This window comes from Trachypithecus francoisi, unplaced genomic scaffold (genome assembly GCF_009764315.1).
Source record: "Trachypithecus francoisi isolate TF-2019V2 unplaced genomic scaffold, Tfra_2.0 Lachesis_group0, whole genome shotgun sequence".
Taxonomy (NCBI): Eukaryota; Metazoa; Chordata; class Mammalia; order Primates; family Cercopithecidae; genus Trachypithecus; species Trachypithecus francoisi.
In genome coordinates, this window is record NW_022681453.1 from 43,519,374 (window position 1) to 43,546,238 (window position 26,865).

Consider the following 26,865-nt stretch of genomic DNA (forward strand, 5'->3'; position numbering starts at 1 on the left):
ATTTCGGTATGTATATTATATCAATGACCCAATAGTGTTTTAAAAGGAAAGAAAGTGATAGACACAAAATGTTGCAGTGTTTCTCTCTGTCATAGAAGGATGGGGTAGAGGAAAGTGATTGAGGGAGGAGTAGAGTGGGCTTCAAAGTTGTTGATGCTTTATTTCTTAAAGAAGATGGTAAGGACATGGATGTGTGTTTTGGTCATTATTCTTTGAAGCACATACATCCTTTTTAATGAGCAATTCATATCTTAGTAAGTAGTAAAAAACAATTTGTTAAAGAACTCCAAGAAAATTATCATTCCTGTCTTCCTTCTGACCTGTCTTTCCTCTTCTTCACCCCAAAAGTTCCTTCTTTGTCAAACAATGCATTCAAATCTTTTTCAGTCAACTAAAACTTTGATCCTTTCTTAAAAATCTACAGTAAATATGAAGATTTTTTACATTTATTGGACTCTAATTTTTTTTTGTTATTAAATGTATCTTCTTCCTCCTGGGTGGCTGCCCTTGGTGGTGGATAGTTAGGATAGGTTCCTTAGGCACTCCCTCTAGCAGGCTACAGCCTGGATGCTAGTACTTCCCAATGGACTGCAATGGATGTCACGGACACATCAGCGCAGGAGGGGGTGACCCTTGCAGTCTCTGTGGCTGCATGTGAGCCTAGGTGACCGAGGGTTGGGTGGTAGAGGGGAAGCTATGCGGCAGCCTGCCAAATGGGACCAGAGCTAAACAGCTAGGATTTAAAGCTATAAACGGGAATAACGAGTAATGTTTATGATGAAATTAAAGTCAATAAGTCACCTCTAACCTCTTCCAGCTGTTTTCTCAGGAGAATGTCCATATTACATTTACATGCTCTCGCAACTGTGATCGCCCTTCAGTTACAAGGGCTTCAGGTCCAAGGGTTGAAAGTGGAGCATTCCCTGGTCTGAGAAGAGCAAAGAGTTCATTCCTTTTAGGACATTCTTGCTGATCTTCTCTTTCCAAACTCTATGAAGATGGAATCATCCTTCCTTCAGTATAACAGTTTTTCTGTTTTGTGGTTAATGTAATTCACAAGAACCTCTAAAATAACAAATGAAATAAGCCAGGGGCATGGAAAAGATTACTTTTATATCGGTCTGGGATTGGCTTTGAGCTCTAGTATTTTCACTGGAGGGAGTTTCATTTTCAAAAGGAAAAAAAAAAAGTGGTCTGCCACTTGTGATAAAAGGCTCATGACAGCTGGTCAAGGTGGGCATACACATTTTAGAGAATGGAGGTTGTAGATGGAATTGTTGTTGACGAGAGCTGGGGAGATGGCCAATGTCACTGATGTATTTGCACGAGCCACACTGGTGACTCCATTAGGAGTTCTTGGAGACCTAGAAAGTGCCACTCTTTCTTCATACTTTTTAAATGAATGACTTAATCTCATGAGAATATCGGGCAGTTGTTAAGTATTCTAGGATCTACAGTTATGGTCAGTCGGCCGTGCTTTAAAAGAAGAGAGGTTAGAGACCTAACAGGAAATGTTTCACAAGCTAGGTGATTCAGGTTTTGTGGTCTTTGCAACACTCGTGGTCATTGTGTCCCTGAATATTAATCTCTGTAGTGGGAGTTTGCCATAGACAGATAAATGTTCTTGAGTATATAACCATTGACTCTGTAATCGGAGCATTTTCCGTCTCCTGTGTGAAGGGCTTAGGCATTGCTATTGAAGAGTTGTTGCCTGGGCTCTGACGTGCCCTGGCCTGATTTTGCTGCTGAGCTTTGTTGTCGGAGTGAGCCCATAGATTAGTTACCTAAATAAGGCCCTGAATATATTCAACAATTTTATAGTGACTCCATGTTACATGAAGGATTTTTTACAACATTAGTTTTAACTTGTTCAGCTATCCTTTTTAAGCCATGTCAAGGTATGTCTGTTGATAATGTCATTGGTACTTTGAGTGTGTTTTTATAATCATTGTGGGGATATTCTTGTTGCAAACCTTTAAAAATGTCAGCTTTAATTTAGCAAGTCTGACTCTGCCTATCCTAAAAGATGAAAAAAATTGAATAGCAACCTCTCTAATATCTAAAGTTTTTAATAATAGTGAAGAAGGCTTAACCCATGGAATTGAACAACACACTGGTGAAAATGACTCCTAAATACATGGAACTTATGGAACTCAGGCAGTGTTTTAATAAAAATCTAATTAAAAGGTTATCCCATAAAAAGTAGATGATTATATTATCTTATTTTCATCTCATTTTTTATCCTATTAGATCTGGTTGGATATTGATTCTTACATGATGTTGAAAGCAAATCAAGGGCATACTTATTGATGCTATGAATACTATGAATATATGTGGTGCCATTCAGAATTCTGAAAGACAATCCCAAATGTTGGATTATGAAAGATAAAATCCCTCAAATCTCCTAACATCTAAAGTTCTAAACATCACGGTCCAAAAGATTAAAATGAAAATGTTGAAATTTTGAAAGTTGAATTCTGGAGAAAGGATGAGTGGGTTTGGAGTTATACACAGGTAGCTTCATCATGTCAGTTGCACCATGTTAGGTGGAACTATTAGTCTGATATTGTCCTTATTTGGAAATTAAGTATGATGTAGGGAAGGTGCCAAGTTGAGGAGGGGTGAATTTGTGTACTTAATCTTAAGTGTCAACTTGACTGGATTAAGAAATATCTAGAAACCTTATACAGTATTCTTTTGTGTGTCTGTCTGTGAGGGTGTGTCCAGTAGAGATTAGCATGTGAGTCTGAGTGAAGTAAGTGGGAAAGATCTGCCCTCAATGTTTTGAGTGTTTCTGGGATCACAGAAGGAGAGAAAACACAGGCAAAACATACAATAAATCTTCCCCGACAAATTATTCAATTATGTGTGACTTCTGCATATTCACACATAGTGCCATGCTTGCCCTCAAAAAATGCCCTTCAAGCCAGATGTGGTGGCCTGCGCCGGTAGTCCTAGCTGCTCCAGAGGCTGAGGCAGGAGAATTGCTTGGGCCCAGGAGATCAAGGCTGTAGTGTGCTACAGTTGCACCTGTGAATAGCCACTGTTCTTCATCCTCCAACCTGGGCCACATAGACAGACTCTTTCTCTTACTTAACAAACAAATACCCTTTGTCAGAGGATTAAAAACAATTTAAAAGCTCAGGGACCTTCTGAAGCAAAGACATTTGATGATATAGAAGTTCCTCTAATGTTACAAATCAAATGGCGACCTATTCTTGGTGAGGAATTTGTTGAAGAAGGTAGACTTCGTATATTTACCACTAAATCTAACTTAGAAAAGCTAGTGCATGCTGCATTCACTTTTGCTAATGGATGGCACTTCCAAAACTGTTCCTACTTTTATTTTTTATCAACTATGTAAGTGATATCTCTGTTGGATCCAGAAATTGTAGAACTTATCAACTTGTTTATGTATGAATGACTAGGAAAAAATGTGAAGCACTTTAAAAATGTTTGTTTGAAGAAATGGTGGACATTGCAGAGGAAAATAGATTTCAATTGAATACCCAAATCATGATGACAGATGTGAAAGTAGGTTTGAGCCAGCTTCTAAAAGTCAGTTTTGAACCAATTATCAATAATTATGCTGGCTTCTTTAGGCAAATGTGATTTTAATTCATTTAAACTTCCCAGAATTTCATTAGCTGGAAGAAATGCCAATGCAGAAAAATAATGCATTGTTACACTGAAGTATTCACTATTGTCATATTGTGTGGCCAATCCACTAATTCAAATTTTCCAACAAATGCATTGGACTGAATGGGAAAAAAAACTTTATTGGTAACAACTTTTATGAACTACCTCCATATAATTGCCCATAATATATTTCTGTAATATACGTTCCCATATTTCAAATTTTTTATTTTTTTCCCCACTATTTTAAATTGTCATCATTATTTTCTGTAGTTTGGAAAGCTTTGTATTTTGTCTTCAAATAATTTCTAATACTAGGAGTACACATTGTGTAAAGACTTTTAGAGAGTTCTCATTTATCTCATGCATTTTTTTTTTTTTTGCAAATTTGACTCTATAAAGGGAATTATCTTAACGTTTACTTTGTGTGCAAGCATTGTGTGTGTATGTAAAAATATTGAAGTTTCCTCAATAAATGAAGAGATGTCCTTTTGTAATTCTGCATTTGTGAAAGACAGAATTTCTTGAGATCTCAGCTCTTCGGGTGACTGCATATGCAGTGGTGGCCCATTACGTTTCTTGATCCATCTCATCAAAAAAACAATGACAGCATTTCAGATGACCACAGTTATAAAGCTAGGGGGCACACAATTACCAACCACAGTGATATGTATTTATACCTTCTGCCTTTTGATCCATTTCTTTATGAATATGGTTTGACTACTCATAACTGTCATACCCATGGGACTGTCATTAGTATACCTGAGTGTTTATGCCAGCAAAAATATGTATATTATTATACATATATATGTGTCAAGTGGCCTATGACATATTCTGCTGTGTCTTTAAATGTCTCTCAGATAAATCTCCTTTGAAAACTTAGAATAAATGGCTTTGAAAGAATTTTAAAAATTATTTCTTTTCAGAATTATATTTTCTGGATTTTGATCATTTAGAATTGTGATTTTCAGGATTTTAGAACTTAGGGATTTTTATCCTTCAAGATTTCAGCATTGGAGATGGTATCTTTCAGGATTATGGCCCAAACTCAAATATTTCCTGACAAGTTCTGGCCTGAAGTAGTTTTCACATATGCAGCATTTCATTCATTGAACTTCTTTGGCTTTATTTTTTCAACAAGTATTAGATTTTCCTGCTACCAAATCCACAGATCCACTTCTCAGTGATATCCTGACAAACTTTCTATCCCTGAAAATGTATGCTCAATTCCTTATAGAACCACAATGTCATTATCATACCTAAGAAAGTTAATAACAATGTCTGGGCATTTTAAAATATTCCTGAAAACACTGATCAGCCACAATGACAGGATAAAAGAGAAACAAATCTGCCAAAAAAGTTGTAAATACACTTTGCCTCACAATTACTGGATAATAGTTTTATGTTGAATAATTTTTGTTACTTAAATGTCACCGTTTTCCTGTCAAGTTTCTATTTTCACAAGAAGAAAATTTCTTTTTCCCTTTGGAAATTAAAATCTATTTGTCTCAAATGGCTATCAGAGTGTGCGTTGTGGAGACAGGTGTGGGGTACTGGAGTGAGGAGAGAATGAAAATGCCACTGGACATGAGGATATGCCAATTAGGATGATGAACAAGGTTTTTCTTAAAAGCTAGTTAGATATACTATTTTTATGTGGATCTTTTAACAATTGAAATTATGTCAACGAAAAATAGGACACAATTTTCTTTCACATCGTATTTCATGTTTCGTCTTTTGCCATTTACATGTTGAAGGTCATAGACATGGTAAAGAGTATTAAATGAAAATTAAAAGTATTTTTCTGCAGATCATTTAGGCTAGTGAAAATGCTGCTTGGATTACTTTTGGAAGCACTGATCAATTGAAATTCGAAGTACTTTATTATATCGTGATTTACAGTGCATTCTTTCTACAACCATTATTGCTCATGGTTATTTACTTTGCAGGTGATAATGTTCTTGGATGAAAGATGTTTGATTATAATTCGAATACCTCTTCTTTCAAATTTATATGCCAATCAAAATGCTTTATTAGTACAGGGTGTTATGCGAATCAGTACTTCTTTCTGATTATTTTCAAATTTTAATAAAAATTTTTTTCAATAAATGCTTTTGAATAAATAATATCCATATTTTAAAATCTTATAAATATTTTTATAATACCTTTGGTTAATTTTTATATACATATGAAGTATTTTCTTTTTTTTTTTTTTTTTTTTTTTGAGACGGAGTCTCGCTCTGTTGCCCGGGCTGGAGTGCAGTGGCTGGTTCTCAGCTCACTGCAAGCTCTGCCTCCCGGGTTTATGCCATTCTCCTGCCTCAGCCTCCGAGTAGCTGGGACTACAGGCGCCTGCCACCTCGCCCGGCTAGTTTTTTGTATTTTTTAGTAGAGACGGGGTTTCACCGTGTTAGCCAGATGGTCTCGATCTCCTGACCTCGTGATCCGCCCGTCTCGGCCTCCCAAAGTGCTGGGATTACAGGCTTGAGCCATCGCACCCGGCCACATGTGAAGTATTTTCAACAAACTAACCTGAAATTGAAACTTTTTTTAAACTTTTAAAATGGCATTTTTTTTCTAAATTATTGTCAATTTTAGACATCAGGCTCAAATAATTCACAAACTTTCTTTGCATGATAAATTTATTTTGATCTTAATTCCTTTTCAAGTCTCAGGGCAAGTCTCACAATGCTTTTTAAAGTAACTCAATTCATTTTCTAGACTCTTTTAGAAGTGCCCTTTAATTTTGTGAAACGGGTCTTTCAGTATGGTACCTTCTTCATTAGAACACCAATCATCACATAAAATATCACCTTTCTTCCCCGTAAGTGAAATCTTGAATTACAATGATTGCTTTGTGGCTGCTGCAGTTTAAATACTTGCTGCTTCTACCAACAATTCCACGACCCTTGTAGAGAGCAGAGAATTGATTTTACCACTACGTTTTCAGCGTGTTCTCAATTGCAAGTGATTGTTCCTTTCATAGATGATATTTAATATTATGATTCTATTGTTGAATTACTAATTGGTTGCTAATTGATTATTCTTCATCTTCTTGCCAATTCACCTCTCACAATGTTAAGAGTCTTGTTTATTCTGGATTTTGGGAAAGTTTAGTTGAGATGTACAATATCACTTTTCTCAAAACTCAAATGTTAATTCTAAGAAAGTCTTAAAAGTAGATCATTGCACTTGGTTTAATTCCTGAACATCTGGATATTCAATGTATATTCTTTAGAAGACACAATTAATGCTAAATGTAAGACATCTCATAATGTAGCTTTTATTCAGTTATAAAAAGTATCCAATCTTTTCTATGGCATTTTTTAAAGAAAACCCAGTGAATCAGAATTTCCAAAAAGAGCATCAGTAAACCAGGTATATTGCTTCTCTTAACATAAACTGCAAGGATGTTTGAGTACTTAAATAAATTCTGACTTCTGGTCAGCAGGGCACAAAAATGTTGTGCTTCAGTCATGTCCTGAAGATCAAATATGAAATAAAACACATTTTGAGAAGACAGCTTACAACAAAATATAAATAAAGTAGAATAAACCTTTCACTGGTGTAAAAACCAATGCAGTCACCACTTGAGCAAACATTTGGGCAAATGACAGGTTTGTTCTATTTGAGGAAATTGGCCTAATGCCTCAGCTAGCTGAACAAGTCACTAAGGAATTGAATATTGCCTTTGGCTGGCATATCAAGCATTAAATAAAAAAAGAAACCGCTTAATCAACTTTAGCCGAATGCTTCTCTAGACACTAAAAAATTTCATCTATTAACTCTGCTCTTCTTGAACACCTTAAAGATATTTCCTGAGAGAAAGCTGCATCTTGGGCTGAGACTGAGTGCTTCAATGTGGATCTGAGAGAGTTGATATGCATGCAAAAACCTCAAATGTTTCCTTATCTTTAGGGCCTTCTACCATCCTGTTTCAGTTGCTTCTCCTTAAATCAATCAATTTTACATATTCATGGGATGGACTATATTCTATATATGTCATCTTGGGTATTCCCACAACACTGTCACTATGCTGCTAGTATTGTTTCAAATATCCATGAACTTCCATCTATGTTATGTACAAGTAAAAAGCATGAGTGCTTTGAAGCAGTGGGAACGCCAAATCTGAAACGATTGCATGGCCTGAATTGTGTGTGCTTGAAGTTCAAGTCTGAAGGCCCAAAGTGGCCATCAAATCAACACCCAATTTTTGTTAGTGCAGTAATCAACCTCAATGAGAATGTCACAAATCAATGCTGTAAGTCAGAAATAATCAAACTCCAAATTCCTGGTACTCCAATGTTATGCAATTGATTTTCCCATACATTTTGTTTGCTTTTCTTTTTTAAACTCTATCTTTGCATGTAGTATAATTTCATTGAGCAAAGATCTTTGCTATTAAGAACTTTACCTAATGTTTAGTGCTAATGGGAAATTAGGGTGGAAAGCGCCAAGGAATATGCACCCAAATGTGCACATATCCCTTTTCTTAGAGTAGAAATGGTAGCATTATTAGAGCTTAGTTCTTGGGCACATACAGGGTAGATGAAAGTCCTCAGGTAATAATTTCTAATTTAACCACTCAATGTTCTTACGTGGACTCACCCCCTCACATATCCTTTCTGGTATCGTTAAAAAAGTTTGCTTCATGCTTTACTCTATATATTTGTTTCCAATTGATGTTTTAACAAATTACCACAATCTTAGTGACTTAAAATGACATACATTTATTCTTTCATAGCTCTAAAGGTCAAATGTCTAGAATCACTTTTACTGGGCCTAGGGAAGTATATTAGTTCGTTCTCATGCTTCTATAGAGAAATACCTGAGACTGGGTAATTTATAAAGAAAAGAGGTTTAATTGACTCAGTTCTGCATGGCTTGGGAGGCCTCAGGAAGCTTACAATCATAGCGGAAGGCATCTTTTCACAGGGTGGGAGGAGAAAGAATGAGAGATGATTAGTGACATTGAGCATTGTTTGGATACTTGTAACAATTTGTATGTCTATTTTGGGGAATGTTCGCTCAAATCTATAGCCCATTTTTAAATTAGATTATTAGTTTTCTGTTATTCAGTTGTAGGAGTTAAAAAAAACACTTCGGAGACCAACCCTTTACCACATATATAGTTTACAAATATTTTCTTCCATTTAATATATTACCTTTTCACTCTGTTGATTCTCTTCTTTGCTGTGTAGTAGCATTTTAGTTTGATATAATCTCATTTGTCTACTTTTGCTTTTGTTGCCTGAGCTATGAATATCGTATTCATGGAATTGTTGCCAAGATTAATGCCATGAAGTTTTTTCCGTGTGTTTATTTTGACACGTTGTACAGTTTCAGATGTTACATTTATGTCATTAACTTATTTTGAATTAATTTTTGTGTATGGTATGAGAACACAGTACAACTTTTTTGCACGTGGATGTCCAGGTATTTTTGCATTTATATATTCCCAACACAATTTCTTAAAGAAATAATCTTTCCCCATTATGTATTATTGGCATTCTTATTGAAGATCAGTTGAGCCTATATGCATTAATTTGTTTCTGGGCTATTTTGTTTCAATGGTTTATGTGTTTGTCTTTATGCCAATACTATACTGTTTTGATTACCTTAGCTTTATAACATATTTTGAAAATAGGAAGTGTTATGCCTCCAGTTTTTTTTTTAAATCAATATTGATTTGGTATGCAAAGTTACAGTTAGGAAGAATAAGTCCTGTTGCTTTATTTCACAAAATTGTGACTATAGCAAATAACAACATAGTGTATATTTCAAGATCGTTGGAATGCATACAATGTATGCATGCATTGAAACATCACATCGTATTCCATATATATGTGCAATTATTATGTGTCAATTATAAATTTAAAGGTTAATTTTAAAAGCAAAAATAAAATGCCTTGAAAAATGAATACAGAGATAGAAAGCAAACACCAAGTAAAGATGTTCTTTAAAAGTAAATGAATGAACGAATAAAAAAACAGAAACTGCATGAGAGAGAAAAGAGATATTTGGCTATTCCTAGTCTTTTGTGGTTTCATATAAATTTTAGAACTGTCTTTTCTATTTCTGTAAAAAAATGCCATAGGGATTTTGATGAGGATTTCATTGAATTTGTAAATAATTTTGGAAAGTCTGAACATTTTAACAATGCTAAGCCTTCCAATCAATGAACACAGAATGTTTTTGCATTTGTGTTTTCCTTAATTTATCTCATCAATGTTTTGTACTTTTCTGTACATAAGTCTTTTGCTTTTTTGGTTAGGTTTTATGTTTAAGTGTTTTATTCATTATCACACTACTGTAGATGGAATTGTTTTCTTAGTTCCCTTTCAGATAGTTTGTTCTTTGTGTGTAGAGATATTTCTGAGTTTTGTATTTTGACTTTGTATCCTAACTTTATTGAATTTCTTTATTAGGTCTAATAGTTTTTAAGTGTAGTTTTTAGGATTTTCTATTTATGGTATCGTTTCTATTTATGGTATAACATCTCTGCAAACAGAGATAATTCTACTTTTTCCTTTCAAAATTTGATGCATTTTGTTTCTTCTTTTTGCTTCCTTACTCTGGCTAAGATTTTCAGTAATATGTTGAATAAAAGTGGAAAGAATGGGAATAATTGACTTTCTCCTGATCTTAGAGGAAAATCTTTCAGTTTTTCACCAGAGTATGATGTTTATTATGGCCTTTGTTATATTGAGGTACTTTTTACTATTTCTAGCTTGTTGAGGGTTTTCATTATTACAGTGTGTCAAAATTTGTCAAATGTTTTTTCTTCATCTACTAAGATAATAATCTGTTTTTGTTTTTTACTGTGTCAATGTGCTGCATTATATTGATTTTCATATGTTGAACCATCCTTGCATCCCAGGGACAATCCTACTTAGTCATAGTATATGACCCTTTTAATGTACTGTTGAACTTAGTTTGCTAGTATTTTTTGAGAATTTTCACATGTACAGTAGTCCTCCCTTACATGAGATTTCACTTTCTGTGGTTTCAGTTACCCATGGCCAACCATGGCCCAAAAATATGAAATGGAAAATTCCAGATATAAACAATTCAATAAATTTTGTGTGTGTCATTCTGAGTAGTGTGATACCTGTGCTGACCTGCTCCATCCCACCTGGGACGTCAGTCATTCCTGTTTTCAAGATAGCCATGCAATGTATGCTACTTGCCTATTAGTTATCAATGTTATCTGCTCCTGACATCGTAACATAAGGATCATCATGGCTCAGTGATCCAGGATCCTCAGTCAGATGTTCCTCCTTCTGACATATCATCATAAGGTCAATAGTAGCCTAACACTAAGTCACAATGCCTACACCATTCACCTTACTCCATCTCATCATGGAGGCATTTTATCATCTCACATCATCATAAGAAGGGTGAGAACAAAACAATAAGATGATTTGAGAGAGAGGCCACATTTATACAACGTTTAATATAGTACATTGTTATAACTGTTTTATTTTATTATTTGTTATTGTTGTTCATCTTCACCTCTTACTATACCTAATTTATAATTTAAACTTTATCACAGGTATGTATGTTTAGGAAAATTTATATATAAAAAATGAACTCTCTCTACATAGTTCATTTATATATATAATATTCATATATAAAATGAACCATATATACATATATGCATAGCTCAGAACTATCTGCAGTTTCAAACAGGGACTCTTGGAATATATCCCTTGTGGATAAGGGGGAGGTACTGTATATTGGTCAGGGATATCAGTCTATAATTTTCTTTTATTGTGGCATTTTGTCTGGTTTTATATCAGAACAACGCTGGCCTCACAAAATGAATTTGGAAGTGTTACCTGCTCTGTAATTCCTTTAAAGAATTTGAGAGGGCTTGGCATTAATTCTTTAAATATTTGATATAATTCACCACTGAAGCCACCTGGTTCTGGGATTTTCTTTGTTGAAATGGTTTTGATGACCGATTTAACCTCTGTGTTAGTTATAGGTCTGTCCAGATTTTCTTTTTCTTCATGATTCAGTCTTAGCCAATTATATGTTTCTAGATAATATTTCATTTTTTTCTAGGATTTCCAGTTTATTGGCTTATGATTGTTTCTAGTACCTCTGCCTTCCTGTTATAAGAATGCTTGTGATAAAATTCAGGGTCCACTGAGGTAATACATGATAACCTCGTCATCATCAGATCCTTAGCTTAATCACATCAGCTCAACACCTTTGATTTATAAGGTAACATTCATAGGTTCCAGAGATTAAGACTTGAGTACTTCAGGATCCAGTTTTAAACCTAAATATTCTACTTTGATTTTTTTTAATATTAAACTGACTGGAAGTGATAGAAATCCAGTTAAAATTTTCTAAATAAAAAATGGAATTGATTACAAAGAGATGGGAAATGGCAAATATTCAATGCCCTGGAAGGAGCTGGGGATAACTAGAATCAGAGAGATGAACAATGTCAGAGCCCTTCATCTCTTCTTGTTTCTTCCTACACATCTTTACTTTCAAAAATAACCTCCCTCTCTGTCTCTCTCAACCACTCTCTCTCTCACCCACTCTCTGTCGCTATCTCTATCTCTCCCTAGAGTGGTTATCTCTGCTTCTCTGGCCCACAGGTTGCCAATTTTCCTGAAGTTTGCTCAGTGGGGTAACATGACTGCTGAGAAACTGACATACATGTCTGTCAATCCAAAGTTCAGAAATTGCAGGAAAGAAGCTATTGTTTAGCTTAATACAAGTGATATTTCTTGGACTAATCAATTCCAGCATTATTTCTTAGACTAATCAATTCCAGCATTAAGGAAGGGTCCCATTTAACAAAACTGATCCTTCTTCAGCCATTTGGAAAGACAAAGGAAGCATAAAGGGGCAGTAACTAGAAAAGTGGCAAGATAGTTGCTGGGCAGACATTGTCATAGGTGTCCTCTGCAACTTTATTCCTGGGGGAAAAAAAAAGATCCTTTCTCAGGATTCCCTATTCAATAAATGGTGCTGGGAAAATTGGCTAGCCATAAGTAGAAAGCTGAAACTGGATCCTTTCCTTACTTCTTTTTCTTTTTTTTTTGAGACGGAGTCTCGCTCTGTCGCCCAGGCTGGAGCGCAGTGGCCGGATCTCAGCTCACTGCAAGCTCCGCCTCCCGGGTTTACGCCATTCTCCCGCCTCAGCCTCCCGAGTAGCTGGGACTACAGGCGCCCACCACCTCGCCCGGCTAGTTTTTTTTTTTTCTTTGTATTTTTTTAGTAGAGACGGGGTTTCACCGTGTTAGCCAGGATGGTCTCGATCTCCTGACCTCGTGATCCGCCTGTCTCGGCCTCCCAAGGTGCTGGGATTACAGGCTTGAGCCACCGCGCCCGGCCGCTTTCCTTACTTCTTATACGAAAATTAATTCAAGGTGGATTAGAGACTTAAATGTTAGACCTAATACCATAAAAACCCTAGAAGAAAACCTAGGTAATACCATTCAGGACATAGGCATGGGCAAAGACTTCATGTCTAAAACACCAAAAGCAATGGCAACAAAAGCCAAAATTGACAAACGGGATCTAATTAAACTAAAGAGCTTCTGCACAGCAAAAGAAACTACCATCAGAGTGAACAGGCAACCTACAGAATGGGAGAAAATTTTTGCAATCTACTCATCAGACAAAGTGCTAATATCCAGAACCTACAAAAAACTCAAACAAATTTACAAGAAAAAAACAACACCCCCATCAAAAAGTGGGCAAAGGATATGAACAGACATTTCTCAAAAGAAGACATTCATACAGCCAACAGACACATGAAAAAATGCTCATCATCACTGGCCATCAGAGAAATGCAAATCAAAACCACAGTGAGATACCATCTCACACCAGTTACAATGGCAATCATTAAAAAGTCAGGAAACAACAGGTGCTGGAGAGGATGTGGAGAAATAGGAACACTTTTACACTGTTGGTGGGATTGTAAACTAGTTCAATCATTATGGAAAACAGTATGGCGATTCCTCAAGGATCTAGAACTAGAAGTACCATATGACCCAGCCATCCCATTACTGGGTATATACCCAAAGGATTATAAATCATGCTGCTATAAACACATGCACATGTATTTATTGTGACACTATTCACAATAGCAAAGACTTGGAATCAACCCAAATGTCCATCTGTGACAGACTGGATTAAGAAAATGTGGCACATATACACCATGGAATACTATGCAGCCGTAAAAAAGGATGAGTTTGTGTCCTTTGTAGGGACATGGATGCAGCTGGAAACCATCATTCTCAGCAAACTATTGCAAGAACAGAAAACCAGACACCACATGTTCTCACTCATAGGTGGGAACTGAACAATGAGATCACTTGGAGTCGGGAAGGAGAACATCACACATTGGGGCCTATCACGGGGAGGGGGGAGGGGGGAGGGATTGCATTGGGAGTTATACCTGATGTAAATGACGAGTTGATGGGTGCTGAGGAGTTGATGGGTGCAGCACACCAACATGGCACAAGTATACATATGTAACAAACCTGCACGTTATGCACATGTACCCTAGAACTTAAAGTATTAAAAAAAAAAAAAAAGATCCTTTCTCATGGGGTTATATGGGGTGGAGAAAATATGTTGCAATTTATAACAGGATTTCACATAAAATTATTCTTCAACTATCTAGAAAATAAGCAAAATTATTATTTTTAATAAATGAGGATAGTAAGGTTTAGAAATATTATTATATATAGCTTGTAAAAGCTGGCTAACATGAATTATCTAGCTCTAAGATTATTATTCCTTCCTTCAAGTAACTGCATTACAGGTGAAATAGTACTAGACTAAGAGTTAAAAGACCTGGGCTTATGTCTTGCCTCTACTATTTATTAGGAACCATCCTTAAAAAGTTATTTAAGTGTCCATAGCTCAGTTTCTTTCCTCTAAAACGGGGATAAAAATTCCTAACCCAGAGGGTCATGTTTTCAAGTTTAAATGGGATAATTTAAGTAGAAGTCCTTTCAAAATTGCTATTTTATTTTTTTAAAAAACTAAATAAATGTCAGATAACCTGTCTCTGATTATTTGTTGTCACTTCTTTCATTTGAACTACTTTTTAAAAGGATTACAGTAGACTTTGTTATTAAGGTTAGTATTCACTAAGAATTGAAATCTGATGAAAAGTTTCAAGATATGTCCTGCTACTTATTGGATTATAAATGATAACATTGTCCAGGAACAGGAATGACTCCTACAGGTTGAGGTGGCAAGGCACATTCCCAAAGAAACCAACTTCTGGATGAAATCCAGAAGAATCTCCTTGATTCGACCTGTGTATGCTTTATACTGTCCTTAAATGAATTTTTTTCAATGATTTCTTTCTTGCCAGAAGGGAAAATCGGCCTCTCTATGTAACAGAACCATTGGCAGCAATGAGTTGAGAACAAAATAATATGGGGAATAAGAAGACAAAAGCAGCATCTTAAGTATTATGATAAAAAGATAATGTAGATAATGTTTCATTAACAATACCAAAATGCATGACTCTTGGTTTAATGGAAATTTTAAACCAGCATGGGGATATTTCTCTGCAAAATAAACATTAGCCATACTGCTTACTGATGATACTTCCCTCTGCTCTCTTTATAGCATGTGTACTTTTGATATATAAACTGAGAAGTTTAAGAATAATCTTGAATGTTGGACTAGTTAATGTACTTTAGGCTGGGTGTGCTTGTGGGAAATATTTTATAAAATTATAAAAGTTAAAATTACTGAAAGACATGAAAACTTATCCCCCAGCGTTGAAAGTAAGTACCACAACTAGTAGCTTTTAGAAAGCTTTTTGTTACATGTTTCCTTTGAATTCTCTCTAAATATTCAAATAACATTATTATCATTATTATTATTATTATTTTGCTCATAAGTACAACTATAAATGCTGTTTCATTAAACCTGCCAGCTATCTTTTCTTGTCTGGTGAAGTTGTGTCAGTTTAAATCACATGCATTCTTTCCACAGGAAAAAAAAATAAAAGTTTAAAAGTTTTCTAAAATTATTACTTACATTTTTAAATAAAATAAGAAGAAAATCCAGTCAATATTAATAAATGTATATATTACTCAATTCTAACACTGCTATAAAGAAATACTTGGGACCAGGTACTGTGGCTCACGTCTGTAATCCAAACACTTTGGGAGGCCAAAGTGGGCAGATCACTTGAGGTCAGAAGTTCGAGACCAGCTTGATCAACATGGCAAAACCCCGTCTCTACCAAAAATATGAAAAAAAAAAATTAGGCTGGTGTGCTGTCACATGCCTGTAGTCCCCGCTAGGCTGAGGCATGAGAATCGCTTGAACCTGGGAGGTTGAAGTTGCAGTGAGCCAAGATCATGCCATTGCACTCCAGTCTGGGCAACAGAGTGAGACTGTGTCTTTAAAAAAAAAAAAAAAAGAACAGGAAGAAGAAGAAGGAAGGAAACACTTGAAACTGGGTAATTTATAAAGAAAAGAGTTTCAATTGGCTTATGGTTCTGCAGTCTATACAAGAAGCATGATCGGAAGGCCTCAGGAAACTTACAATCATTGTGGAAAGGGAAGCAGGCACATCTTACATGGCCAGAGCAGGAGGAAGAGAGAGAATGCGGAGGTGCTACACACTTTTAAACAACCAGGTCTCATGAGAACTCACTAACTGACGGGCGAACTGCCCCACTGACCCAATTACCTCCAACATTAGGGATTACAATTTGACATGAGATTTGAATGGAGACACAAATCCAAACCATATTAATGTATAAATTTTTAAAAGACAAAACTTAAAATATTGAAGGTACTTAATAATTTTACAAACTCATAATATTGAGAAAAAAGCTTGAGCTCATTTACATGTTTTAAAATATCTGGCTGGAAAAAAATAAAATAAGCTAACATTTAAAATCTTAATTACCTCTATATTTGGCATCTTGAAAAACAGTATATTTAAACAACTGGCTTGCTTATTCATTTTTCATTCCATTGGTTTGTTCTGTTGTAGACACTAAATTTTTGTAAAAGAAAATATTTTAAAATATATTAATGCTCATTAGGAAGCACTGAGGTAGCCCATATTCATATACTACTGATGGGAATGTCGAATCCTTCGATTTATCATGTCAATTTTTAAGAATCACTTGTGGAGCTTTTAATTCCAGACCAAATGAAAAAAGTGCATTCCACTGCATTCCTCTTGCTGATTGCGGCTAAAAAGTCTTGATAAAATACATAAGGCAAATCTGAGGAGACTCAAGAAGACAAAGAGAAGGATGCCAACTGGCCTCAGGACTTGAGGAATTACCAAGTAGTGAGTTTCCTGGGATTGTTTTTATGCCTCCATTATATCTCAGTCTGGGTGCTAGCAAAGCTTGCCACCCAGAAACACTAGAGGATGTGCAGCCAATGCACTAAAAAAACCTCCACTCTCTCACCAAGGGACCAGAAAAAAAGAGTAGCACTGAAGAGCAGAACCTTTTGACTAAATCCACCCTACTCCAGGTGAACACCAGAAAGAAAGCAGTGGCCCTGCCCATCCACACACTGGGTGCTGTAGAGACTATAGGGCAGAGCCTTATTAACAATCCCTGCCCTAGCCTTTCTATACTATATCGAAGGAAACTTTTTTTGCAGTGTCTCTCTCCTTGTCTTAACTAGACTACTATTTATCCCATCCAATGAGAATTTCTTTTGATACCTACATTTTTCATTGCTCTAAGTGTTTATTAAACAGACCTGGTCTTTTTTAATAATATCTTTTAAAATGAATAATATTTCTTTTTATCTTTTTGAGATATCCTGTTAAATGAATGTTAGGTGCTTTGTAATTTTTGTCCGTGAGCTTGTCTTCAACCAGAAGTAATCTTTTGTGTTTGTGTTCCCCATGGCTGGGGTATGAAAGCGAGCATACCTATGACTTTCTCTCAGAATGTCATTTATTTTAGTTTCTATTTCCTGGCCATTAGAGTTCAGGCAGAGCACCTGGATCTAATAAAAATTTAGCCGATTCAAGATTGTTGGGTTTCATGGGAAACCCTGCGGCTTCTCCTTTGTGGCAGGCTCTGAAGTCTAGTATTTGTCTTCTCAGCATGTTGAACTGCTGAAATTTTACCTTTGCTTTTAAATAGCAGTTTTCTTCTTGTTTCATTTTCTTTCTTCTTTTCTTTTCTTTTTGATTTGTGTTGGTGAATATTTGCATGAAATATATTTCTATCATATTGCTCTCAACCTTTCTGTGCATTTATATTGAAGGTGTTTCTCAGAAGCTATATGACTAGAGTTTTTTCTCATATAACACGATATTTTTCTCTAATTCATACTATGATCATATTTATTTGCTTAGTTTTAATTTTACCATGCAATATTATATTCAAATGCAAATTACATGCCACATAATTATGTTATAAAGCAAAAAATGAGTACCTCTAAGCCCATCACACACTGAAGTACCAGAACATCATTGAATATATTTGAAACCATTTTTATGCCCTTTACTGATCCCATCTCTTTGCCTCTCCTCACTCTTTTATTTCTTCCCTAATGGCATATATGGAATATTTATCTGAGTTATAGCACTAGATCTCTCTTATTTTTAAAAGCAGTCTGAGAAATTTCAGTTCTGTCTTAGCATATTAGTTAGGATAATGTTTCAAATTTCTACATGAAGGCTTTCCATGAGAAATTTCCAAAAATTTCTCAAAATGGTTTTGTATTTCCCTTTACATTGTTAAGGTACCATCTACTTAGAAATTAAAATGAAATAAATAATTAATAAATGTTTCCAAGGTATACCACAAAAAGAAGTTACTTATAAGCTCTTTAAATAGTGTATTTTAAGCTATTCATGATATTAATATGAATAGAGCAAGTTTTAAAAGATACATATTCCAGCTTGGTTAAGATATGGGTAGTATTCTCTCAGCCCATTTTTTTTTTAACTCTAGCAGTTGCTGTGGCAACCAGCTGCACTCACGTATAATCCGACAGCACCACTCCTAGCTGTATTTAGTATTTTTCTTGCTGTCTGCCCTGGGTGTTTTCTATTGCTTCTTACAGTGATGTCAGTAAGAAAACCACTCAACTAATCTGAAGTATTCAAAATCAGGCAGCATGAGGTAATTAGTGCTCCCTGGGATAACTCTAGACCAATGAGGGCTAAAATCCAGTGGATAAATACTTTATTCTTTCCTGTGGATGGACAATTCTAAGATGAATTTTAAATGACTCATCGAGGTGTCTCCACTAGGAACGAGCCCAGCTGCACGCTGTAGTTCAATATGCAAACTTACACTGGCTCTCACTCATTCCCAGTTTTACTTTTCCATCTCCCCTCTCCTTTTCCTTGGGATCACATCCCCAAACTAGGAATTTTTACATGAGCCCTTGTCTCTGGTTCTGCTTTTATGGAGATGGTAGTGGAACTTAGGCCAAGACACAGCTCATATTAATCATTTTCATAGTCTCCTAAATATTTTAAATGTAAGTACATTGCTTTGACAAATTTAAAAATTTATAGTTAGTAACTATTGGGGATGGCTTGAATCTTTATAATGAAGTAAGTTGCTGTAGCTGTTGTCTAAATAGTATTTATTTTATTTGTGTATGTGTGTGCTCTAGCATTGTCTTAATGCAAGGTAGTCAATAAAACTCTATCCAATTTGTAAAAGTGCAGTATTTTCATTAAGCTAATATTTATTGAAAAATTACCATCTGCTCTGCTGTGTGTCAAGTATGGAAGTTAAATATATAAAAGACATGGCCACCACCTTTGAATTTTATTACTTAATGGGAAAGACTGGCCAATCAGCCAGGGATTCTAACCCAGTGTGATAAGTATCCTCATGATGATATGGGATGCTATGGGATCACTGAGGAAACATACACATGGGTATTAGACAGGGTTTATGAAAGAAAAGGATACCTTGGTGGAGTTATTAAAGGAAATGATAATAATAAAAGCACATATTTATTCAGAGTTTGCTAAGTGCTGGTAGGTGATAATCATTTACCTGCATTGTTTGGTTTACTAACAACAACCTGATATATGGCATCTATTAACATCCCCATTGGCAAGTGTAGGGAGACTTAGTTCAAAGACTTTCCCAAATATGAGTAAGAATTAGCTGAGTGGAGAAAGGAGGAATGGAATGACAAATACAGGAAGAGGCTATAAAAAAGATATAAAAGCTTGAGAAAACGTGCTACTGAGGGGAACCTAATGTAGTCTGTTCTTAAGGTTATATCCCGGGGGTATACCAGGAATGGTGGAATTGGGAAAACTAGGATCCAGATCATAAATGGTCATGTATATAATACTAAGTAGCTTGAAAGAAATGGAAATATTCTGAAAGATATTGAGCAGGATATTACCTGATCTGATTTGTGTTTTAGGGGAAAAAATCACCCTTTAATGAATTACGAAGATGCAAGACAAGATTCCATAAGACACAGTTACGTGTGTGTGCGTGGTTTTTTTTTTTCCATGTATTAACCTATTTTCGCTCAGTCCCAAACCTATACTGTATCTGTTCCTTTGTGATACTGGTCTTGGGATGCTGAAAACTATATATTTTTTTCCAGCTGTTTCCCTGTTAGGTTTTTCAGTAGAGAAACAGAGTCTGACATGCAGGAAGAGTTAAAAGTGGCTTGTTACTTCCTGCTTTGTTCCTTTCAGTGTTGTCAGCTCAGCAATGGCCCTTCACACTGGCTGAAACAGTTTGTTATAGTCTCTAGCTTCTGTCATTCCTTTCAGAAACCAGGCTTCTCATGATGAAGACTGAAATTAAGACAGAGGCAGCAGATGCTCTATGTCAATTTTCTATGAAGAAATTATATAAATCTCTTTTCTTATAAGTTATTAAGAAAGATAATTAAATTTTTAGAAATCCAATAGCCAGTTATGCAACCTGAATGAAGTTTATAACATCTTAGTCATTGGACATATAGGTAAACAATTTCACAAATTCATTTACTCACATATACATTCATTCATTTAAAATGATTTGTTGCAGCCTTCAATGTGCCAGAGCACTTAGGTTGTGTGGATACAGCCGTTAATAGACAGAAAACAGTTCTTCTCTTGTGCAGCTTATGTTTCAATGCACAGAAAGGCAAAGAAACCAATAAGCAAATCTGTAAATAAAATAATATACTCCCACATAGGAAAAAGAGTTATGACAATAATGAAAGAGGGAAATAGGATAAAATGTGTATCAGATGGGAAAGTGTTTGGCTGCAAACTACAAAATAAATGCAATTAAATCATAAGGATATTTATGTTTACTTTATAAGACATTGGTATGTAATTAGGCTCAAGGATGTCCTGAGAGCTTAGCAATGCCATCAGATTTAAGCTATTGCTAACTTTTAGCTTCTTCCTTTTTGTGTGTGTTAGTCACTGGTTCTCATACATGTTCACTTCTAGCTATACAATGGCTCCCATACCTATAAACAACACATTCTCATGCAGGATGTAAAGAAGAAATGAAAAGGCAGAGGCAAAAATATAAGTGAGAGTCTTTGCTTTGGTGGTTGAACCAACAGGACTGGTTGAAGGACAAGTTATATTTGTGTGTTTGTGTTTGTACTGTGTGTGTGTCTGTTTTGTTTAAAAATGAGTGTACATAAACATATTCAGAATTCTTTCTTGATTTTCAGATGATTTTTATAGTTTTAGTGTATTTTTACAAAGGAAAAACAAACAAAAAAGCACACAAAAAACAAAGCAGCATTAGCCTGACACTTGATTTTTTCCTCTAAAAGACTATGCAACAGTTGTTGAATATTAGAAGATTAAAGGTGTTAATAATCCTCCAAAGATATGATTACTGTACTGCTAGTGGTGACATTCAGCTTCGCATGTGTGCTGAAGAAAAAATTGGCAAAACCCCAAATCTGACAATTCACTTCCATATGGGAGCTCGCCACTGTAAGAGGTATGGCTGTCCCCAGCAAAATGACCTTTTGGTCCTGATTATCTGGATAACCTTGAGTTTGTAGATTAATAGTTTTTCAGCATACTATCTTTCTGGAAATGGGTATAATTAAACTTGTCACTCAAGGGTACCATATGATTTAATCACTCAATATTAAGTAAAGCTCTTTGAGATCCTTAAGCAAAGGATCCTATGCAATTGCAGAATATCATTACAAAGATACCATTTTAGCATCTTGCTGATCCCTAATAAATTATATACAGAGACCCTTTCTAATAACCAGAGAAAGCGACCCTGTAAATTGTAGTATTCATAAAGCATTTCAACATACATTAAACAAATTTTAAGGGTGTGTAATCAAGTTATAAATTGGGCCATTAATAAAAATGCCATTTAACAATTTGTCTCTGGCAATGGAAAGCATTAAAGCTCTTTAGATAGGTTGTTTATTTAGAAATAGCATCATATGCACTTTTCATTTAATAGTGATTCATTCCACAATAGTATCTGGAAATTTTGAAACATGTCAATCTTCTACGTCTTTTGGAGTGAATTCATTTTCTTGTACCTCCAAATAAATCTATATTTTTATTTATAGGTACACATATGTAGGGATTCTAAACCTATATCTATAAATCTCACAATTTAAACATTTAAAGCCAAAGGCTATGGTTTATTTTAATAAAATATTAGATAGTTTAGCGAATATTTATTTCTTAAAGCACTTGAGAGAAACCTCACCAAGGATAGAAAACCCTACCCAAGATCAAAAACTGTAGGGGAAAGGAAAGAAAACACTGGTGAATGGCAATGATTCCTTACTTCTTCCCTAAACCACATGGCTTCCCTGCATGCTAACAGCATTCATAATGACTTCCGCAGGCTTTGAAAGCTTAATAAGCAAGAGTACAACCATATTTTATGTCTATGGTGAATAAGTAGCTTTATGTACACAGATGATTACAAATGTATCATTTCTAACCTCTATTTCGAGAGAAAAATATAACTTTTTCCCTGGCAATTTGAAGAGCTGTGTTGTATAGTGAATTACAATAAAAAGTTGAAGTACAAAAACATATCTCTTACTAATGCTTCCATGAACCATGCTGTTTCTCAGTGAGTGTTTGACATTTATGTATCTATGGTACATAGATATTCCACAAGGCTAGACACTGGGGGAAAATATACTCAGTAGGTGTTGCACATATATTCTCTAGTCTGTTTATAAAGAGAAGTGACATAGTAATATTATGTCTTGCTGTAGTAATAAAAACAACCACACATTTACATCAGAACTGTTCAGTATAACGGTCATCACTTGTGTATATCAGCCCTGACACTTTTGTCGATTTATTTATATTGGAGACTTTGATAGATGGAATAGGACATTAGTTCTTATAATTCATTCAATTTTTGCTCAACAGACATTTAAAATCACATCATGTGCCAGCACTATCTAGGTCCTGAGGTTTCTGAAAATTATACACCTCAGCTCAGAGAGTTTGTAGTCGTATGGAAAGAAAAGTAATTGATCAGTTATGCCTCACAATTTGAATAATCAAGAAAATGAGAACAAAATACTAGAAATTTCAAAAAAAAAAAAGAAAAAAATGCGGTCACATCTGTCCCTGTATTTTTATAAAACAAGAATGTCTATTCAGCAAAAATAGGAAAAAAAATAAGCTATAATCTTATCACTAGACCAAAACTATGTTGACCTGAGTAGATATTTCAAAAAATATAAAATCTTGTCAAATTTGGGGCTATTTCTTATTCTTCATATCAAATCTTGCAAAACTCTAATTATTGGCTTGCATTTGGCACACGGACATATTTTGTTTCTTCCATACTTCGTTGAATAGCAATAAGCATTTTTTTAAAAAATTGCTTGTCAACAAGATTCACATAAAAGTTAAAACTTCCAACTTTACTTCTCAGGCAATTTGAAACCTGTATTTCCTATGGCAACAATCTGCTGGAGTTGATCAATATCCATAGCAGATTCCTACTGTCCCCATGCTTCCCGGTTATCTCCTTAACCTGGTTCACTCTACTCACTGACATTCTCTGTCTGGGCCTTGGAGATGCCTGTGTTTGGGACTTCCAGTTTATAGAAAACTGCCAGTTGTTTTCAGATATTATCTCTGTTGCACTCTATCTATGCTTGAGAATTATACCTGTCAATTTTTATTTAGGTGTTTTGATGTCCTTACAATTGCTACCATGTATTGAGCATTATCTGTGTCAGGGGATCAAAAAATGTTATCCGTTAAGGAACAGATAGTAAACATTTTAGGCTTTGTGGGTCATTGGGCCTCTGTCACAACTAGTTGACTCTGTGAAAGAAACTATAAACAAATTGTAATGATGGGTGCAGTTGTGTTCCTAATTAAACTGTACTGAATGGATGCTGAAATTTGAATTTCATATAATTTTCACATGTCACAAAAATCTCATCTTTTTATTTCTTTCCAATCATTTGCAAATGTAAAATCCATTCTGTTACAGACTGAATGTTTGTGTCCTCCCAAAATTCATATGTTGAATCCTTAACTCCCAATGTAACTGTATTTGGAGACAGGGCTTTTAGGAGTTAATTAAGATTAAATTAGATCATAGGGTGTAGTGCTAATTTGATAGGCTTGGTGGATTTGTAAAAAGAAAGACAGAGATTCTTTTCTGTAAGCTAGGAAGAAAGCCCTCACTAGGACCCAATCAGCTAGCAGCTTGGTCTTCTCACCTCCAGAACTGTAAGAACATAACCATCTGTTTTTTAAGCCACCCAGTCTGTGGTACTTTGTTATGGCAGTTAGCATGAGAGAACTAAGACATTCTTAGCTTGCAGACCATGCAGAACCAGTGGTAGGCTGAATTTGGCTGTGGGCTTTAATTTCCCAAGTCCTGGTCTAGGTGCCTCTATTCTATTTGCTATTCCACATAATGTTAGGTAATACATATATATTATATATATTATATATATTATATATAAAGTATATATATACTATAAAGTGTATATATACTATATATATATACAATATATATTTTTTATATAGATATTCATTTTACAATGAGAAAGGTAGAACTTAACTAATACTGCAAATTTAGTCAATGTTGAGTCACATCTCAGAGAGAAACCGGGTCTTTGAGTTTTTAGGTCAGAACACAGTGGATACTTTTAAGAAAAATTATGCAGTCCATTAAATTGTTACATATTGGTTAAAAGATAGTGTGAACTAAAAGTCCTTACTAATAATGTCTGAATTTCCATTCTCTTCCATTCTTTGCTTTCCAGGTAGCATTCTGATGTGTCTAGTTGTTTCCCGGAAGCACAGAAAGAAAGACTCTTTTAAATCAAGAATTTGTCTATATTTCTTCTTGGCAAACTTGGCCATGGTAGAATGACCTGCTAAAAAGACAGCCCAGGCATGCTGCTGGGTTTGAATTCTCTGTAGAAATGACTGCTTATTTTTTATTATTTCAGCCCATTAGTAATGTTTATGAGTGTGTATTGTTTACATATGAAGAACTTAATCCTTCAAAGGTAGTAGTTTTAACAGTGGGAGTAGGAAGGGGAGTTAGTGGGCCTGTTAGTGGGCCTGCAACTTCCCTATCCTATTACCAATACTTGTTCAAGGATTTTATGGAAAGCTTGGAAGACATTGCCCAAAATATCATCAACATACAAAATCAGATTCTTTGGCAGCAGTCGCTTTACAAAATAGAAGGGGACTGGATTTCCTAACTAATGAAAAAAGTGGCTTATGCCTTTTTCTAGAAACATAAAAATGCTGTTGTGTTTTTTACGGGTTTTTGTTTGTTTGTTTGTTTTGGTTTGGTTTTTTTTTTTTTTTGGTCAAACAATCCAGATTAGTAAGGAATGCCACCCAGAAATTAGATGTCTGGGCCTCCAAAATACGACAACAGCTGTCTGAGCCATGGGGCTCCTGGAGAAGGGCACTAATTTGGTTTTCATGGCTCCTTCCCTTGGCTGGCCCATTATTAATGATTATACTTGCCTTGGTTTTTGGACTGTTTGTTAAGTCTCTTACCCAAATTCATTTCCTCTCGCCTGGAGACCATCAAGCTTCAAATGATTATGTGACATGGTTTCTAGCCAGTTCCAGGTAAAGACATCTCCCCTGGCCATCAAGAAGCTACCCTGTCACCACTGGACAGAGCAAGGAGAGAGTTCCGTAAGATCTATTAGGTAGTGACTGCAACCCAAATTCAAGTCAGCATAAAGCAGTTACAGAAAAAAGACTGTAAGTCCCTATGCCTTCCATAAAGATATATGAGAATCATGTCTCTCAGCAGGGACATGAGGCAGGACAAGAATGTCTGGAGGCAGGAAGCCTAAGGCAAATTCCCACTGACTTCCTGAAGCTCAATCTAAAGGAAAACCCCACTGTATTAGTCCATTTTCATGCTGCTGATAAAGACATACCCTAGACTGGGTAATTTACAAAAGAAAGAGATTTATTGGACATACAGTTCCACGTGGCTGGGAAGGCCTCACAATCATAGTGGAAGGTGAAATGCATTTCTCACAAGGTGGCAGACAAGAGAAGAGAGCTTGTGCAGGGAAACTCCTGCTTTTAAAACCAACAGATCTTGTGAGACTCATTCGCTATCATGAGAACAGCACAGGAGAGACCAAACCCCATAATTCAATCACCTTCCACCAGGATCCTCCGATGATGCATGGGAACTGTGGGAGTTACAATTCAAGATGAGATTTAGGTGGGGACACAGCCAAACCATACCACCAACCTCTCCACAACAAAAGAATCTGAAACTACTCCTTTTGTACTGCGTTGCAGATGAAAAATGGAAAGTACCTCTGAATGATTCCCTCCCACAACCAATCAGACTGGTTGCAGGCCAAGTCTTCATTTACTTTGGGTGTAACCAAGTAACCAATGGGAAACCTTTAGAGGGTACTGAAGCCCCAGAAAATTTTTCAACGGATGCTCTTTGCCACTTGCTCAATCCTTCCCCCACTCTGTTGGAGTGTAATTTTGTTTCAATAAATCTGTGCTTTCATTGCTTTTTACTTTCATTGCTTTGTTTGTGCATTTTGTCAAATTCTTTGTTCAAAAGGCCAAGAACATGGATGACTCATCGTCCAGACCCTCCACTGGTAACAGCCTTAGTCATCTGACATAACCTTCATGATTCCTTCAATGCTAAAATCTTCCAATACAACTCAGTTAAGAATCCATCTCACGTGATGCTCAGGAAAAGCACTGAACAAAACCCATACTCTTTACTGTGGAGACTGCATGTTGCCCTT

General features: G+C 35.6%; 1 pseudogene; it reads left to right on the forward strand.

Annotated features, from left to right (window-relative positions):
- Positions 1 to 1,298: 1,298 nt before the first annotated feature.
- Positions 1,299 to 2,133, forward strand: LOC117078036 (annotated as a pseudogene).
- The last annotated feature ends 24,732 nt before the right edge of the window (positions 2,134 to 26,865 follow it).